This window comes from Vidua macroura, chromosome 9 (assembly GCF_024509145.1).
Source record: "Vidua macroura isolate BioBank_ID:100142 chromosome 9, ASM2450914v1, whole genome shotgun sequence".
Taxonomy (NCBI): domain Eukaryota; kingdom Metazoa; phylum Chordata; class Aves; order Passeriformes; family Viduidae; genus Vidua; species Vidua macroura.
Window position 1 is genome coordinate 10,911,166 of NC_071579.1, and position 5,854 is coordinate 10,917,019.

Sequence of the window (5,854 nt, forward strand, 5' to 3'; positions counted from 1 at the left end):
AAGTGGCCAGCCCAGGTTCCTAATGACAGTTTGTAGGGTTCCCTTGGCACTGTCAGAACAGCAGAGGTTTGTGGTGGGGACAGCTTAGGTCTGGGAGACATCCCCGATCGTTCAGATTTTTTTGGAGGTGTCTGGCTGCTCATAGCCACAGGCCCCTGGAGATAGATTTCGGCCCTTTTCCCTGGGTAAGAAAAGTGGCCAGCCCACCTTCCTGATGCCAGTTTGTAGGGTTCCCTTGGACTGTCAGGGCAGCACAGGTTTGTGTTGGGGGCAGCTTGGGTCTGGGACACATCGTCGATCATTCGGATATTTTGGAGGTGTCTCGATAGTCAGGGTCACAAGCCCATGGAGACAAAGTCCGGCCCTTTTCCCTGGGAAAGAAAAGTGGCCAGCCGAGGTTCCTGATGTCAATTTGTAGGGTTCCCTTGGCACTGTCAGGGTAGCACAGGTTTGAAGTCAGGGCAGCTAGGGTCTGGGACACATTCTTGATTATTTGGATTTTTTGGGTGTTGCCGGCAACTCAGGGCCACAGGCCCCTGGAGACAAATTTTGGCCCTTTTCCCTGGGAAAGAAAAGTGGCCAGCCCAGGTTCCTGATGTCAGATTGTGGTGTTCCCTTGGGACTGTCAGGGCAGCTCAGGTTTGAGGTGGGAGCAGCTTGGATCTGGGACTGGTCCTTGATCGTTCAAATTTTTTGGAGCTGTCCGGTCACTCAAGGCCTCAGGCCCCTGGAGGCAGAGTTCGGGCCTTTTCCCTGGGAAAGGAAACTGGCCGGCCCAGATTCTTGTCTCTGGTGGAGCTGTGGGCTCATGCTGTGCTCCTTCTGAGATGTCGGATGATGATGAGGGATATGGGGTGGCTGCCTCTACCATGCTTTTATTTCCAAGCAGAAATTTTGCTGTTTGAGTGGAAGAATAAAGTCTTGCAAACTCTTGTGCACTTGCCTGTTCTCAGCCCGTGGTTCCCTGGGTGGGCTTGGACATCTGTGACTCTGAACCCATGCTGCAGCAGCATCTGCAACTCTGCCTGCAGCTTCTACCCTGAGCTCCCTGCTGTGCTGATCCTGGGTCCCCCTTCCAGCCCAGGGGAGGCCTTCTACTCCAGAGGTTCTGTTCAGTGCAAGGGGAGGTCAGAAACTGGGATATTTCTGATTTTTTTTTTTTTTTTTACAGTCTCACAGTCTGCCATGAGACAATATAGGTCAGTGACAGGGCAAGGCTGGTGACATTATAGGTGTAGCTGTCCTTTGCGCATCAGGGTGTCACACAGCGTGTTCCAGAGCCCATTTTATTTTTGGAGAGGTGGCATGAGGGGAAAGTTACACCCTCTGAATTTAATTCCTGATTTATGTGTGTCAAGTTGGGTGTATGCTTTTTTTCCTTCTGTTTTTCCCCCCTCCTTTTAGGGGATAAATTTATACTTCTTTCTGGTCTCCATCCTGTTTGACGAATTCATGGTGCCATCTGCTGATTAGAGATGGAATTAGCACTGAATCCCGGTCGTGGATAGTATTCTGCACTACAATTCAAAATAGAATTGTGATTAAGCAACATTTTTAAACATGGAAAACACAAAATATGTGGATTTTCTTTTCCTCACCAGAAAAATTCAGCACCTCTAAATTGCCTAGAGTACTTTGGCATATATGCCTGCCTCTGGAGGAGCTGGAATAAGATCTGTACCTGCGAAATGTCATTCCAAAACTACAATGGAGGCCAAAGGATTTCTCCTTGCCCCTGTGCTCAGAGCATTTGTATACTTCTGCCCCCACTCTCCCCCTCAGACTGAGAAATAGCTTTCAAAAACATTTGAGCTTTTTGGAAAAAGGGAAGATCATGTTTTTTCCCTTTTTTAAAAAAACAGCAGTAAGAAAACCCAGCATATCAAAATGTATGCTTTGAATTTGTTTTTGAAGCTTACAAATTATTTTCCCTTTTATCTGAAATCAGCAATATTACACAATATGAGCACATGGGCAAATCTGCAACTTAAAAACCCCAAACAAACAAACCACCAGTGAGTGAGGAAAAATTGATCTTGGCTGACTTTACATACATTATTTCTAAATTTCAGATTTCCAAAAGCCCCAAACCTCTTGACTGGGAAACAAATAAATAATTTGCCGGTTCTACTGATGGTACATGAACAGGGATGAGCTTTGCTCCTGCAGGTCTCCCCTCCAGCTGTCTCATGCTATTATTGTCTTTTCTGAGCTGACTGCTCCTTCTCTCCCAAACTATCGATTTCTCCTGAAGCAGCCAGCTCTTCAGGAGTTTTTTCCTGTCTCCAGGCAGGTGCACAGCATTGCCAACCTATAAGTCTGGCAGTCAACCTGGAAAACAGGGTACGGGGCTAGAGTTAGAGATCTAGAACACCTCCATCCCCAGGTTGCTGTTGTCTTTTGACAGGCTCTCTATGAAGAGTGAGCAATAGAAATATGTGGGAATCAAGGGAAAACATATTTTAAAAAATATAAGTGCTTCACTGAAAGCAGAAGAACTGAGAGGCTTAATTGAGATACTTTTGGTTTTGCTTCTGAAGTATCTGGTTATTTTTCTTTTAGAAGAAAACACAAAATGTATTCAAAATGGCAAACATTTTCCATGTATGCTTTTAAAGCACAGCCCCTTTTCTGTCCTTTTTCTGTAAGCACAGTGATTGTTCATAATAGCTTGCCCATGTTCCTAAGGTTAATAGATAAAATAGATAAGAGATAATAGTGTTCCGTGTAGCAGTGCTTTAGGGAATTCTGTGAATATTGAGGTAATTGGAGAAGTCTGTAACAGGGAACGGGGGGTCACTGAAGAGAAGTCAAGGTAAGATTAGAAAAGCTGAGCTGCAGATCTCAGGAATACTTGATAAAGGTCAGAACTAGAGGCCACCAGATCACTTTCTCTTGAAATACAGAGTCAAATAAAAAAAGGAGAGGTAGGACTAGAGCAGCACCCATTATTTCTGACATCTAATTATTGTATACATATTGTTATTTTAATAGGATTAGCCAGCAGTAATGGTAAAGCAGAAGTCCCTTCCCTTTATATACCTGAGAGATTAGTCTGCCTACCAGCAGTGTAGTGGCATGCTTAGAGATGGGCATAAACGATGATGGATTGGTTAAGAAATAACTTTGAAGGTTTCCTTATCTCTTTGTACAATTAGGTTCAACTTTGAACAAGCTGTTAATGGCAGGTGGTGGTGAGCCAGCTGCAAGAACAAGTTTGAATTATGCTAGAAATGGACGGCCAGTATTTACATGAAGAATGTTTGGAATTTGGAGGGTCATTATTTTTAATCCAGGTCAGACCTGTTAAATTAAAGTCTTTCAGTAAAAACAATGCGAATGGGATTTTTTTATAGTAGGCCTTTTTAATCCTACCCCAGGGATAAACACATGGAATATTTTTTGCTTTCTACTGAGTGTAAGAGGGACAAGTTAGAATTACCTGTGGCTTCTTAGTTTAAAATGTTCCTCAGTCATTCTGTTGTATCAAACACTATACAAATGCTGTTGGTTAATAGGAATAATTTGTGTTTGATGACTCCCGGGTACCACAGCTGAGGAGCTGGACTGCAGTGAGGGTGGGACTTGGAACTGAGGTCAGAAGGGTGGATGGTTCCTGTCTGTTATTGGGTAGTAGCTTCAAAATACAATTTGTTTTAAGGTTGCCATGCTCTTTTGGTAGGATTACTAGGAGTGTAGAGAAGGAAAATGAAACAATGTGATGTGTGTCTATGATGAATTCCTGTCAGAGAAGGAGAAAGCATGAAGATAATTATTTTAAAAAGTAATTAGAAGATATTGGAAACTGGATGCATAAGGTAAGTGGAAATTAAGAAGGTTATGGTGGAAATAAATTAGGGTCCACATTAGATGTAAAAAAAAGCAGATTGCATTTTGTGTGAGAAAAGTGTTGGCCTGATGAAAGTCAGAGGCAAGGAATGTTTTGGAGGGCCTTATATTTTTGGGGTTTTTCACTCTTCACAATTTTGGCTGTGGGAAAGAAACTAACCAACAAACCATTACTACAGCATACCTTCACTACTCCTTTGAGGTAGATATGCTTAATTTGTGCAGAGATCCTGTGAAAGGCAGATGAAATCTGTATACAGAATTATGAAGAGATGACTTCAAGTTTTTCAGTTATGTCAGGAGTGTGATCTTTGTAAATAAGCCTTCTCTGCCTTCTTTTATTAGAACAAATATAGGGTACCCCAATGGTTGTTGACAGCCCCCACTGTGCACAGGAGCTGCATATTGCACATCTAACACTTTCCTTAGGGCAGTAGCCTGAGGCTTTAAGTCAAGAACTGGACCTCCGACAAACCCATGATGTTGGAGTGTGCCTCCTCTTGTTTATAGGTCTGGGTTAAGATTGCTCTTTCAATTCCCACCTCTCCCATAGACACCCTGAAGTCTGAACACCAGGAGTAGCCTATAAGGTCAGCAAATGCCTCTGTAGGGATCACTGATGTTCTTTTCTCCACAAACATTTGAAAACACTGCAGTGCCAGTTCCTGGGCTGACTCCTGCTCTCGGCTGGTGTTGGTGCTCTGCATGCTGCAGTCTTACACGAGCTGCTGAAGGGAAGCAGGACACTGAAACACAAACTCGGGCAGGCTCCTTAGGTTACATGCACCTTCACACTGATCTTCACCTTACATGGACCTGAATTTACAAGGCAAAGGAATAGTTAAAAGACTTGGAGCCAGTTGCAGAGGTGTGAGAAAACAAAGAGGCTCATTAAACTTTGTCTGCAAGTCAACTGTAAACTGCATAGTGCCATTTTTGTTAATGCTTTGACTTTTAATTGCATGCTGTCTTAACTAGTACACATTTAATCTTACCTTTTCAACATGGAAATAGAGAATGAATCTCAAGTTTAATTTAATAGCTGCACAAGATTTTGAGGAATGCTGGCATCCATGTTAGCACATAGGATACAAGTTTGCTCTCCATTTCAAGGAGAGGAAAGATATTTTCACTCTGAAGTACATCAGGGACTTGATTTTACCATCCATAAAGCACTTAATAACATATTAGTATATATGACTACATTTGGTGTTTGCTGACAAGTCCACATGCTTCTGTGTAGAACATATTCTTTTCTGAATACAACATCTTTCTTAACCACCAAAGAGTATAAATATTGGTCTCAGTGCTTGAACGAGTCACATGTCAAACAAGTGAATCATTTCTAAACACCATGCTTTACTGTGGAATTACTGAATTTCTGTGCAGATCAAAGCTGTGACAAATTTTCATGTTCCACTGAACATGGCTGTATCCATTTGTTCTGTTAAGCAGACTTGGTCCATAGAGTATTGCACTGTGTTTCAGAATGAGTTCTCTTTATTAAAGCTACTCTCATTGAAGATAATAGAGCAGCATAATTTTAAGCTTAAGCTGATTAAAAAACTTTTCATGGAAAGTTCTCTCAGAAAGTACCAATTTTCCTGAGAGGCACTCCCCTTTTGAAATTCTCTTTAGTTCTCCAGTGTACCCTGCAGCCTGTCACTGACAGTGGGCTATTTTGGGCAGCAGAGGCTGCACACAGACCTGGCACAAACTGTGACCATCTCATCTTTCTTCTGCCTTGTTAGGCTGGTGACCCCCTCCATCACAAGGTGTTTTTCTCACTGAATCTAATTTCAGATAGGAGCAATAGAATCAGCAGAGCAGCAAACGTGCTGGGACATTGTGGAACAGCCCAGAAAGTGCCTGAGACAGATGCAGAGCTCACAGATTTTCACAAAACTGTGTTGATTGCTACCCTGTTGGTATCATCTGACTTACGAAGATTCCCAGCAGCTGACAGTCAAGCCTTCGGTGGTTTTCTCACAATAGTTCTGCATAA

General features: G+C 42.7%; 1 long non-coding RNA gene across 1 annotated transcript; it reads left to right on the forward strand.

The window, feature by feature from the left end:
• Nucleotides 1-1,986: 1,986 nt before the first annotated feature.
• LOC128811484 (uncharacterized) lies at nt 1,987-5,854 on the forward strand. Its single transcript, XR_008438357.1, has 3 exons — nt 1,987-3,296; nt 3,683-3,818; nt 5,653-5,854. It is a non-coding gene; the product is annotated as an uncharacterized LOC128811484 (long non-coding RNA).